General features: G+C 49.2%; 1 protein-coding gene across 3 annotated transcripts in view; it reads left to right on the top strand.

Moving 5' to 3' along the window:
* The window catches only part of LOC132586148 (transmembrane protein 244-like), a 37274-nt gene that overhangs the window by 20984 nt on the left and 2101 nt on the right, over nt 1-14189 (top strand). The gene's annotated exons all lie outside the window — the stretch shown is intronic.

The raw sequence follows: 14189 nt of genomic DNA on the forward strand, positions 1-14189 counted from the left end.
AGAGGTTCCCCTCCCCTGGCTGCCACTGCTATGACTCAGGGTGCCTGACCTTTCCTCCTGCTACCACCAATTGAGGACTCTTTAAATGGCATGGAAGGGGCAGTGCCTGCTCCTGGGTAGGCCTCCTGTGCAATTTAAATTGTAGGGGGTGACCACCAGCCTCTCAGCTTTTACCCCTGGAGGTGGAGGGAGGGATGGCCAGGGCACCCAACAGGAAGTCAGGGGGCAAGGTCCCCACAGCCCCCCCTGTAGCTACAGGCCTGTGAATGACAATGACAAAACTGGTAAAGATGTGCCATCCAAACCAACAGTAAAAAGTTGAGGATGGAACCCGCTTGGAAGAATGAATATAAAAAGAAACAGAATATGGAACATGCTCTCATCTTTAACTTAGTATAGCTGAAGAGATAGCATCTAGGTTAGATGTTAGCAGACTGGCTTCAGATCCCTGCTCAGGGCTATAACATGCATCCTTCCCTTGTATTTTCAAAGTAGCTTCAGAATTTTATTCTACAGCTTGTTCATGGGGGGGAGGGGTGGTGTTGTGTCCTAGGCTCAAATGGGAGAACTGTTACTTTTGGAGGGAACTGTTACTTTTGGAGGGAAGCTGAACAAGCCAAAGCTTGTACTCCACACCAGGGTTCCAGAGAAGGCCTAAGCGTGCCCAATCAGGGGAAGGATTGAAACATAAGTAGCCAATCAACATCTAGGCTCATACTGTACCCTGATAGGCCCTTAGGCCCCTGTAAATAGCCAATCCATGTACATAGTTAAGGACCAATCAGAAGGGGGCAAGAATTGTATAAAGGAGCGGGAGGTTTGAATAGAGCTCAGTCTGTGTTCGTGTTCCTGAAGTAAAGCTTGCTGAAATCACTGTCCGACTCTGGTCTCTTACTGCGTCGACCCCAGTACTTTACACTGGCGACGAGGATGGGATGCCAGTAAGAACCAGCAACAGAACCAGGAACACGGAAAGGCGGCTAAATCCAAGCCATCTGGGTCCGCACCTCCGCTCTGCGCACACCCAGGCTCGCAAGCCGCCCAGACACGCTGCCAAGAATGGAGGCTCCAGCCAACCTCCTACAGCCCTTTAGCATCGATCGCCCCGAGGTGTGGGACTCGTGGGTCGAAGGCTTCCAGTCATACCTGACCTTCCGGAAGATTACAGAGACTACCATGCAGAGAGCTCTGCTTATCAGTACGTGTGGCACGGAGACCGTGGACTTAGCCAGGGCTCTTCTCCAACCCAGAAAGCTCTCAGAGACGCCGGTGGAAGACATCATCAGTGCTCTGGAGAAGTATTTCCAGCCCCAGCCAACCAAGCTCACCCGGCACTGGGACTTCCGACAAAGGACACAGAAGGCAGGCGAAACCACCATGGCGTTCTTGACAAGCCTGCGCCGGGTGGCAAGCCGATGCAGTTTCACAGACCTCAATGAAGCCCTGCTCGACCAGTTTGTATGGGGCTTGAGGGATGAAAAACTAGTACAGAAACTCCTGTCCCTCTCCGAGTGCGACCTAACAAAGGCAATCGACGTGGCCACCAGCTGGGAGAAGGGCAGATCAGCAGAGCCGCGGCTGACAAGACAGGCTGCGACACACCAGATCAACCCTGAACCATCTACAGAGGACTCAGACGAGGACAAAGCTCTACAAACCGGCTATCGTTCAGCAGGAAGGAAGACCACCCATGTCCCACAGGGCATGAGACACAAGACACCACCTGCATGTGCAAGTTGCGGGGGCCAGTACGAGCGGAAGACCTGCCGATTCCGGAATGCCACCTGTCGACTCTGCAACAAGGAAGGCCACATCGCCTGTGCCTGCAGATCCACATCCCGAGCACGCGTCCCGCAAAGATCTGCGCACTCCGAAGGCCAGCCAGACTTCGAGACCGACGCTCTCCACGCCCACCCATACCCGATACAGTACCTACCCTCGCCAGTCAGGCCCTTCAAAATCCGGGTCAATGTAGGGATCGGGGGGGGGGTGCCCTGCCAAATGGAGGTGGACTCTGGGTCAGCATCATCTATTATAGCGGCAGAGACATTTTTTAAAATCCCCACCAGGCTGAGGCCTCGTCTCAGGGACCCGGGGTTTACCTTAGTGGACTTCCAGAAGAATAAGGTGCCTATCTTGGGAGTGGGCCCGGTCCCAGTCCAATACAAGGGGTTCAAGGGCCAGCTACAAGTGCTAGTGGTCAAGAACCACCTTACAAACCTTTTGGGTCTCGACTGGTTCAAGCCCCTGGGAATAGAGATCAGGGGGGTCAATAAGACTGTCGGAGTGGACTTTAACAAGGTTTGTGAAGAGTTCCCGGCCGTTTTCGATGGCACCTTGGGCTGCTACACGGGTCCCCCGGTTACACTACACCTCGACCCCACAGTGCGGCCTATTAGGCTTAAAGCGCGGCGAGTTCCATTCGCGCTCAAGCCTAACATCGAGGAGGAACTGGATAAACTGATTGCACAGGGAATACTAGAGCCTGTCACCCACGCAATCTGGGAAACTCCCATCGTGACTCCAGTCAAGCCCAGTGGGGAAGTGCGGATTTGTGCAGACTATAAGTGCACCCTCAACAAGGCTCTTCAGGCCCACGCATACCCTGTGCCCATCGTCAGCCACGTTTTAGCCACCCTAGCCGGCGCAAAATTTTTTGGCAAGTTGGACTTGGCCCAAGCTTACCAACAGCTGCCGGTGGATGAGGCCACGGCCAACGCCCAAACAATTGTGACCCACCGGGGGGCCTTTAGAGTAAAGCGGTTGCAATTTGGCGTGAGTGTGCCTCCGGGGTTGTTCCAGGAACTCATGGACTCTCTTTTAAAAGGACTTCCCGGAGTCACTCCATTCTTCGATGATGTGCTGATCGCTGCAGCCTCGCCTGAAGAATTCGCCGCCCGCCTTAGAGGAGTCCTACAACGTTTTGAAACAGCCGGCCTCAAGGTCAAACGGGAGAAGTGCCTCCTGGGCGTGGATCGGGTGGAATTCCTGGGGTTCTCCATCGATGCCCAGGGGGTCCACCCCTCCGACGCCAAGCTGCGTGCCATCAGAGATGCTCCAGCGCCCACCAACAAGCAAGAACTCCAAGCCTTCCTCGGCCTCCTAAACTTTTATCATGCTTTTCTCCCCCACAAGGCAGCGGTGGCCAAACCCCTGCACCGGCTTCTAGACAAGAACCGACCCTGGGCGTGGGGCCGCCAGCACGCTAAAGCCTTCCAGGATATCAAGGGCCTCCTGATGTCCAACTCCGTCCTGGCCCATTTCGACGAGACCCTGCCCTTGGTCCTTGCATGCGACGCATCCCCTTATGGCGTGGGGGCAGTTATGGGCCACCGACTCCCTGATGGGACCGAAGTCCCTATCGCGTACTACTCGCGGACCCTCTCGTCAGCGGAGCGGAACTACGCCCAAATCGACAAAGAAGGGTTGGCAGTTGTGGCCGGCGTCAAAAAAATTCATGATTACATCTACGGCCGGCCCTTTACCCTCTATACGGACCACAAACCCCTCTTGGGCCTCTTTGCATCGGACCGGCAGACCCCTCAAGTGTTGTCCCCACGGGTCCTCCGTTGGTCCATTTTTCTAGCCGGCTACACTTACACCCTAGTGCATCGCCCGGGCAAGGCAATGGGCCATGCTGATGCCCTGAGCCGCTTGCCCTTGCCTGACGTGGTTCCCGATCCAGCCCTGGCTCATCAGATCCTACTGATGGACATGCTTCCGGACAGGCCATTGCTCGCCCGCGACGTTGCTGCCCGCTCCGCTCGTGATCCAGTCCTCTCCCGTGTCTTGGACTGGGTGGGGAGGGGGTGGCCCAAGGGCTCGACTGGGCCGGAATTTACTCCGTTTGCAGCCTGGAAAGACGAACTATGCACCCACAAAGGCTGCCTACTATGGGGCAACAGAGTCGTCATCCCCAAACCCTTGCAAGACCAAGTGCTTAGAGCCCTGCACAAGGCACACCCGGGCATAGTCCTCATGAAGGCTCTCGCACGGAGCTATGTCTGGTGGCCCGGCCTCGATGCAGAAATTGAGGCTTGGGTTAAAAGGTGCCCGACATGCCAGGTGTCAAGGCCTGACCCCCCACGTGGCCCAGCGCAACCATGGGAATCCACCAAAACCCCCTGGTCAAGACTGCATATGGACTTTGCTGGCCCCTTCCATGGGCGGACTCTACTCATACTAGTGGATTCATACTCCAAGTGGTTGGAGGTGGTCCAGGTGCCCTCGCCATCATCGCAGGCGACCATCACGGTTCTGAGGGCCATCTTTGCAACCCACGGGTTGCCGGAGACCATCGTCACCGACAACGGCACAGCATTCACGTCCGCAGTGTTCCAGGACTTCTTAGCCAGGAACCTCATCAGGCACATTCGCTCTGCCCCGTTTCATCCAGCCACCAACGGCCAGGCAGAGCGGATGGTGCGCATGGCAAAGGAGGCCTTGAACCGTCTGGGCCCCTCAGACTGGCCAAAAGACATGGCGTGTTTCCTAATGGCCTACCGGACCACACCCACCGCCTCCACAGGTCGCAGTCCAGCCGAACTCCTCATGGGCCGCCGCATCACCACCCTGCTGGACAAGCTGCACCCTGACTGAGCCCCAGACAGGCGACCGGCACCGGAACACCTTAAAGCCCCCAGAGGCTTCTACCCAGGTGAGACAGTGTGGGCACGGAACTATGCCACCACTGGCCCCGCCTGGCTCCCTGGAAAGGTGGACCACGTCACCGGACCGGTCTCCTATGCAGTGACCTTGGAGGGTGGACATCTCCTGAGGCGACACATCGACCAACTCCGTGGTCGCCTGCCTGCCGGGGAGCCAAGGTCAGAGGCTCCAGATCCGGACAACGTAAGTCCCCATGAGCCTGACACAGAACAGGGTTCCGTGGAGCACGCTTCGGCCCAGCAGGAGGAGACCCCTGACCGCGCAGCTGAACCCAGGTCTCCCGGGGCCGCCGTCCCAGATGTCTCCAGCTCTGCAGCCGCGGAACCACCAACCGAGTCGGAACGCCCAGTCCCCTCGGAGCTCCGACGCTCGACACGAGACCGCCGCCCTCTGGCATATCTCCAGGACTATGTCACTTGATAGCTGGAACTATGGGGGGAGGGGTGTTGTGTCCTAGGTTCAAATGGGAGAACTGTTACTTTTGGAGGGAACTGTTACTTTTGGAGGGAAGCTGAACAAGCCAAAGCTTGTACTCCACACCAGGGTTCCAGAGAAGGCCTAAGCGTGCCCAATCAGGGGAAGGATTGAAACATAAGTAGCCAATCAGCATCTAGGCTCATACTGTACCCTGATAGGCCCTTAGGCCCCTGTAAATAGCCAATCCATGTACATAGTTAAGGACCAATCAGAAGGGGGCAAGAATTGTATAAAGGAGCGGGAGGTTTGAATAGAGCTCAGTCTGTGTTCGTGTTCCTGAAGTAAAGCTTGCTGAAATCACTCTCCGACTCTGGTCTCTTACTGCGTCGACCCCAGTACTTTACAGGTGGGGAAGAGAAGTTCATCACAGAAGGCTAAACAGGACATTTCTCATCCCAGAATGAGGAAACAGAAGTGAAAACTCTGAAATGACTTTTGATCTGCATCATATTCAAGGAAATCATGTTAGGATAATGGGAAGGTGTTCTCATATTCCGGGGTGTATAAAAATGCTAGTTCCTAGCAAAATATCCCATACAAAGTCCAATTTATTTAAAATATTTCTCCTTTGCAGGTTCTACAAAGATGGTTACTGAGGTGCACCCCCTCCAGTTCTCAATGGTTAAAATAATTGCAGTTGAAGACAGGGTTAATCCACCAATTAAAAAACAAACAAAGAAGAAGTAGCAGTGTTAAAAATATTTCAGAGGCCAGTAACAGTAAACACATCCTCAGGAAATGAAAGGTTTATAAAAGCAAATGCAGAGGAGACAATCAGGAAGAAAAAGCCCCATGATTTTCAACAACAAAAGCAACAAGCGAATGTTGCCACATTTGAGCTGTCTATTTGCAGTCATGGTTGATCAAAACAAACCCATCTGTGCTTTTTTTTAACTTTTCCATTTCACTAATAATAAAATGTTCAAAATGTTTAACAGGACTATTGTACGGTGCAGTCAGGGCTCTTTTTTTGAGCAGGAACACAGTTCTGGCTGGCTTGGTGTCAGGGTTGGTGGCCGAATATGCAATTGAGTTTCTCTGCAAAAAATGATGTCAGAGGGTGCGGCTCAGGGCTTTTTTTGTAGCAGGAACTCCTTTGCATATTACCCCCCCCCAAGTTTACAGTAGACCCTGGAATAAGAGCCCTGTAAGCTCTAGGAGGATTGGCTACATCAGGGGTGGTGGTGGTGGTGGCGTAGCCTAATATGCAAAAGAGGTTTTGCTACAAAAAAAGCCCTGATGTGGCCTAATATGCAAATGAGTTCCTGATGGGCTTTTTCTACAAAAAAAAAGCCCTGGGTGCAGTCATAGAACTGCTCTATGCTTGCATTTCAGTAGAATGCACAGGGAATGTTATTGTAAGCATCAAACCAAAAATTAGGCATTTGGGCCAAAATGCCCTTGCCCAGATTGAGGGGAACAGAATGGTTACCTATGGATAATCAGATAAATCAGAATGGTTACCCACAGATAATCAGAGAAATGTCAGCAGAACAGAACAAGGCAAATTCTTGTATCCTCGGCAAGGAGCATGTAGATTTTTCTTGGCTGTCCAACAGTCTGGTGGGGTTAGATCCAAGCGGGCAGCCGAGTTGGTCTGCAGCAGTTGAACAAAGCAGGAGTCAAGTCACACCTTAAAGACCAACCAATTTTTATTTAGAACATAAGCTTTTGTGTGCTCTTAAGCACACTTCATCAGACGAGGAATCCAGCACAGTGAGCAAAGCCATAGCTGAGCAGAGCCATACATAGCTGGTAGGCAGTGGCCCAGAATGCAACATGGTACAGATTTAAGAACCAATGACAGTGAAGTAAAATTATCTGGTAGGCAGTGGTTTAGAATGTAAAATGGTACAATGACAGAAAATTAACAAATTGAGCAAACCTTTGATCTGAGTAGCATGAGCATACAAAAGCAACAAAACAGTAGTATGTCAAAATGTGAGATTGTCCGTCAATGACAATGGGAGATGGGTTCAATATATGTAATGGGATAAGCAACCAAAGTCCCTGTTCAAGTGTGTCAATACAGCTAAAAGAGAAATACATTGGATAGTGATGTTCTTGTCCACCTAATTTACTTTTTACCATGTAAACATAACTCTAGTTTGCCATAGGAAAAAGAAATGCAATAAAATATAGTGAAAATGGGTAAAGCATATGTAATGAGATATACAGCCAATATCCCTATTTTGAGTAAGTCAATACAGATAATTATACTGATAGACAATTCTGGTGGGGGCTAGCATTTGTTATAACATCCACTGTCATGGATTTGAGCCCACTTCAGATGTCCATGAAATCCCTAATAAGTGTTGAAGGTGTAACAAGCTTCTTTTCCTGTCTCAGACTAAACAAAACTAATTTGTTTACAATCATGTTGCTGCAGAAAGTAAAAGCCAAAGCCACAATCTGTGTAATTCCTTTATTAGGACCAGAGCTGCCTTTCAGAAATTAGCAAAGGTCCCAGGGCCATTTGCCTTTGCTCTTCTGAACATGACAGAAGATCTGACCCTGGAAACGATCTCTTCCCTGTCATGCATTAGTTGACATTTTTTCTCCCCTGCATATACATTTGATCAGGGGTGGAATTCTAGCAGGAGCTTCTTTACATATTAGGCCACACACCCCTGATGGAGCCAATCCTCCCAAAAGTTTACAAAAAAGAGCCTTGTAAGCTCTTGGAGGATTAGCTACATTAGGGGTGTGTGGCCTAATATGCGAAGGAGCTCCTGCTAGAATTCCACCCCTGCATTTGATCAAATAAAACAAGTCCTGAGGGTTACTGAATGAGTTTCTTAGAATCTTGGATTAGGGGATTAGAAAAAGTAATGGAGAAGGAGAGGATGGTCAGAGACTGGTACGTAAGCTCCATATGCAAAGGCTGTGTATGCCACATGCCTGGAGCAAATAGCATGCAGTGTTTTCCAGTTTCTCAAAAAACCTCTGTAGAAAATGGAATGCTGAACTAGATGGATACTAAGGTTATTGTTTGTCTAGGATGCCAAAAAAAACCTTGGGCCAGTCCTGTATGGGTCATCATACCAAGTCAATTTGGACTTGTGAGTCACCACAAAAAGGTTGGGAACCACCAGTCTGCATAGCTCACTGGAGACTCCAGGGACTGAACCTGAGACCTTCTGCATACCAAGCAGATGCTCAGCCACTGAGCCACAGTTCTTCCTTTCCTTTTGAGAGCATCTCCCCCCAGGAGACTCAGCCCAGCCTTCTGCTTTTCCCCACAGCAACAGGCTGCCTGGAAAAAAACCCCCTAAGGATTGTGCTTGAATATGCTTTCAAGAGAGTATCAGTTTCAATTGAGTTTATTATATATGGCCATTGGCCACTATTCAAGAGAATATGAACATTATAGAGTAGGGGTGGCCAAACTTGCTTAATGCAAGAGCCACATAGAATATACATCGGATATTTGAGAGCCACAAGACATGAATGTCAGATGCTTGAGAGCCACAAGACAAGGAGGGAGGGAGGAAAGCAAATAGATGGGGGAAGGAGGAGGGAGAGAGAGGTGGAAAGAAAACAGCTTTAACTGTAAATGCATTATCCAAACCACCAACTGGCTTGGCTTGGAGAAGTGATTTAAAGAGTGAAATGTCTTCTCCGAGCTGACTGATGGGGAGGTGGAGAGCCACACAATATGTGTGAAAGAGCCACATGTGGCCCCCGAGCGACACTTTGGCCACCTCTGTTATAGAGAGACTTTTCTAAATGCCTTTGCGACCACCATCTTTCCCACCCAATCTCTGCCTGTGCTCATTTTCTGTCCAATTTTGAGCCATGTGGAACTGCTTTCCTGTCCAGTCCATCATGGCTGCAGTTTATTTCTCTTCCAAGGCAACTTCAGCAAGATGGGGCATAACATGTGCAGCCTGCCAATGGACAGGAAAGAGAGACCCATCACTTCTGTGATACCCCTAGAGGTGCAGTGCCCCTCCTGTTGGGTTTCAGGGAGGGCGCTTATTGAAAAATGAATCACTTAAGTCCTAAAACAAAGCAATTTTGTTGAACGGGGAGGTGGGCACGTTTCTGGGAGAAGGGATGGTGCTAATCTTGAGACGCAGATTTCCGCAAGCTTTCCTATTAGGGCCACTGGATCTTCTTCCTCCACGGGTATGATTTACGTTTGCTGGCTCCCGATGTGATAAACTGCAGCTGCTCTGGCTGCACAAGCAAAGCTGTTTCTCTCCCCAAGTCACAATTTAAAGAGAGAACTTCTGGGCTTCGGGATGGAGATGGATGGGTGAAAGGAGTAAGATAGGCAAATTCACAGATGATTGATGAGGCCTGCATATGGGAAGCAGCAGCATGAAGAAACAGATGGACTTCGCCACGGAGAGAAGCTCTGGTGTTATTTGTGCCAGGCTGGAACAGAGCAGTATTTCTGGATCGCGCTAAGGGGGTTAAAAAGCAGCCCTGTACCTTTATCTGAAAAACAGGAAGGAAAGAGGAAAAACCTAGACCCCAAACCTGCGAAAGGTCTGCAGACCTCAGCACACGTACCCAATGGTGGTCTGTTTTGCTCAGCACTGCGGCTCCCTCGCTCACAGGAACATAGTTGAGCTGGACCGGACTGAAGGTCTGGGACTTCTTTTGGGGGTTGTGAGTGAGGATGCTCTATTTGAGGCTTCTTCTGGTCCCACACCAGTGGTTGACTGCTGTATCATGCAGGTGTGCAAAACTGCTGCTCTGTATGCTCAGATTTTGAGGTGGATGTGTGAGGTTGCTGCTTACACACTAGGGAACCACTGTCAAGCACAGAAGCCAATATTGCTATCTCCCTATGTGAAACTGCCAGTATACCCAGAAAAGCCCTAATCTGTATCCCCTCCCCTATTTTCTTCTTGGCCCACCAAGCTGTCACAGGTAGATGTTTGAGAACCAGCATGGTGTGGCATTGAAAGTGATGAACTAGGATCTTGGAGACCCAGATTTGATTCCCCTCTTTGCCATGGAAGATAGCTGAGTGACCTCAGGCCAGTAATATATTGTCAGCCTAACTTCTTTGTGGGATGGTTGTGAGGATAAAATGGAGAAGGGGAGAGTTTTGTAAGTTACTTTAAGTCCCCACTGGAGAGCAAAGGTGGGTAGAAATGAACTAAAAATACGAAGAAAGATGTGCTTCAGTCACCACTTGGGCCAAAATGATTGTTTACTCCTGAGAGGTGGTCAAAAGAACATAGCTCTTTGAACTGCAGCTGGTGCATGTACTTTTCAAAGGTTTATTTGTTTCCTTGTGTAAAGAGATGGTATCCCCAATGGATTGGGTGGCAGGGAGGAGGAAACACATGTTCATCTAGTCCTTTTATGAAAATTCACTCCAGACACCGAACAAGATTAAAACTCAGACCCTTGGGCAAGCATGTTCATGTTGAGATCTGAAGAGCTGAAGTAGGATTTGGGCTGCTGTTCCTTGGCTTTTAGCTCTACCTCCCTGCAGGGTGTAAATGAGAGCTGTCAGTGAACAAATTAATGGTAATCAGAACAGAGGGTTTTTTTTTTTTAAGGAAAAATAACTAGGGAATATCTTATCCAGATAAGGGTTTAGGCCACTACAACTTTAGATTTCAACATGCCCAGGGCCCCCCCCAAAGCAGGAATGCAGTTCCAGCTGGCTTGGCATCAGGGGGTGTGGCTTAATATGCAAATGAGTTCCTGTTGGACCGTTTCTTTTAAAAAAGCCGTGAATGTGCCATGTTTCCATTGGCATTGTTGAATCAGCTATTCTAGCACATACCAATGACCCAACCCTGTCTGGGAGACCTGTCCATGGCTGTATGAAAGAACCCAGCCTGGAAGGGATAAAAGGTGTCCATAAGAACATAAGAGAAGCCATGTTGGATCAGGCCAACGGCCCATCAAGTCCAACACTCTGTGTCACACGGTGGCAAAAAAATTTATATACACACATACACTGTGGCTAATAGCCACTGATGGACCTGTGCTCCATATATTTATCTAAACCCTTCTTGAAGGTGGCTATACTTGTGGCCGCCACCACCTCCTGTGGCAGTGAATTCCACATGTTAATCACCCTTTGGGTGAAGAAGTACTTCCTTTTATCCATTTTAACCTGACTGCTCAGCAATTTCATCGAATGCCCACGAGTTCTTGTATTGTGAGAAAGGGAGAAAAGTACCTCTTTCTCTACTTTCTCCATCCCATGCATTATCTTGTAAACCTCCAGTATCCTACATTGCACCAGCTGATAATCAAACATAATAAGCTTTGTTGTTCTCTTCTGGTAGGGTTCGCTTTGCCATACTATTGTTCCCCATTAGTTTGATTTTCCGATGCCATTTATACATAACCGGTGCAGAAAACAATATGAACTGTTTTATTAATTTAATGGGGGAAGAATTTGGCCTGAGGACAAAGAAAATGGCATAGGTAGTCCTGAGTTCAATTCCCAGAAGGGAGAAAAAAATGCATCAAGGTGGGTATTTTTTTCTAGTCAAATTTTGCAATGAAGAAGTTATCCCCAAGGTGTTACATGACACTCATTTCTTTGATTCACCCCACCTTCCACCTCTAAGGGCAGGACTACATACTGAATAGAACATGCAGTTCTATCCCTGTATGGTGTAGTGGTTAGGAGAGATGGACTCTAATCCGGAGAACCGGGTTTGATTCCCCACACTTCTACATGCAGCTGCTGGGTGACCTTGGGTCAGTCACAGTTCTCTCGGAGCTGTTCTCTCAAGAGCAGTTCTCAAAAAGAGTTCCGCCTACCTCACAAGGTGGCTGTTGTGGGGAGAGGAAGAGAAGGAGATTGTAAGCTGCTCTGAGACTCCAAATGAAGGGTGGGGTATAAATCTCCTCCTCCGGGTTTGCAGTTTAAGTGTTTCATCATTTTCTACAGGAATTTACCAGCCCTCCACTGGAAAAAAGTACAAGGGAGAGAAGAGCGAAGCAGCCCTGTCTCCCATCATTGACCTCTGCCTGTAAATTGCAGGCTCTGCCGCTGCATTCTGTTAAAAGCAAAGACAAATTGTTGCAGAACTCAATGGAACCCTTCCAGCCTTTGCATACAGCCCCCCTCCCAAAACCCATTAACAGCTATACACTTTACTGACAATATTTGTACCACATTTCAGAGAGATTAGAGCTGTGTCCTGATAACCTGTCATTTATCTCTGGGCAGCACAAATTCATCCTGCTGCAAGGCTTTCAAGAGGATGGGATGGAGAGATGCTGCTTTCCCCTCCTGGCCTTTTTACAAGAGACTGTCAGAAAAAGGCTCTTCTTTTTCTGTGTGTGTGTGTGGGGTGGGGGTGGGGGTGGTGGGAATCCGAGGCAACTAAGAGGCCATCTTGTTCGGACAGTCACTCTGGGATGATTCCACTAATTCATCTTACCCTGCTTTGGGGCAGATTTCAGCATGCCTCCTGACAGTCTGGACTGACCTGGCACACATTCAAACCTGTGCGCTCTGTGGGCCAAAGCTCCTTTGGTGTTGGGGACCCCATCACAGCTCCCCGAGATCTGCTTGAGCTGAAGAAGAAGAAGATGATATTGGATTCATACCCTGCCTCCCTCTCTGAATCTCAGAGTCTCACAACAGCTTACAATCTCCTTTACCTTCCTCCCCGACAACAGACACGTGTGAGGTGGGTGGGACTGAGAGAGCTCTCACAGAAGTTGCCCTTTCAAGGACAGCTCTGGGAGAGCTATGGCTGGCCCAAGGCTAGGGTTGCCAAGTCCAATTCAAGAAATATCTGGGGACTTTGGGGGTGGAGCCAGGAGACATTAGGGGTGGAGCCAAGATCAAGGCTGTGACAAGCATCACTGAACTCCATTGGGAGTTCTGGCCATCACATTTAAAGGGACGGCACACCTTTTCAATTCCTTCCTTCCATAGGAAATAATGAAGCATAGGGGCACCTTCTTTTGGGGCTCATAGAATTGGACCCCCTGGTCCAATCGTTTTGAAACTTGGGGGGTATTTTGGGGAGAGGCACTAGATGCTATACTGAAAATTTGGTGCCTCTACCCCAAAAAACAGCCCCCCCCAGAGCCCCAGATACCCGCGGATCAATTCTCCATGATTTTCTATGGGAATAAATCTCCATAGGGAATAATAGAGTTCCCAGCAGACATTTCCCTCCCCTCCCCCGCTTTCTGACGACCCTGAAGTGGGGGGAGGGCCTCCAAACCAGGGGATCCCCTGCCCCCACCTGGGGTTTGGGAACCCTACCCAAGGCCATTCCAGCAGCTGCAAGTGGAGGAGTGGGGAATCAAATCCAGTTCTCTCAGATAAGAGTCCGTGCACTTAACCACTACACCAAACGCAGCCACTGAAGCTTTCATACTGAGGGGCACATGAATATGTGAAACGGCCTTTTAATTCAATCGGACTCTTGATCTGCCAAGGCACTATTATCTACTCAGACTGGCTAATGGTTCTCCAAGGTCTCCCATACCTATTACACTTTATCCTCTTTAACAGAGATGCTAGGGACTCAACCTAGGTCCTTATCAATGCTTCCTCTAAACTGTGGAATCTTGTGAACAAAAATTCTACTTTGTGAGCTCCTGGCATTAAAGTAGCAAGTGAGTGATTTGACTACTGCATAAATCAGTTTGCTCTGGGGCCATCCTTCCTGAGCTAAGAGGGAAATGTGTGAGCCGGAGGCTAAAAAAGCTGGCTCACATTAAGCTTCTGCTTGCCAGAGAAATGCTCTACCATCGAGTCACGGCGCTCCTTGCTTTTAACAACATGCCTTCATGTTTTCCTCCCCAATCAAAAATGCCCATATTGGCTGTTTAAACTCCAGGTAGGGTTGATAATCATAATTACTGGGTCCCACCCCAGCCAGGGCTTCGAGAGGTACTCCCAACCACAATAAACATTGTGATTGGTTTTGATTGTTATGCTGTTGCGATTTTATCATTTATGTTGTGCTCTGCTCTAAGCCCCTATAGGGAATAGGCAAAATATAAATAAATAATACTACTACTACTAAGCTGGACAAACCAATGGGCTGACTCCAGGTATATAACACAAGTTTGCATGCTGTTGATTC

This window comes from Heteronotia binoei, chromosome 17 (assembly GCF_032191835.1).
Source record: "Heteronotia binoei isolate CCM8104 ecotype False Entrance Well chromosome 17, APGP_CSIRO_Hbin_v1, whole genome shotgun sequence".
Classification (NCBI taxonomy): Eukaryota; Metazoa; Chordata; class Lepidosauria; order Squamata; family Gekkonidae; genus Heteronotia; species Heteronotia binoei.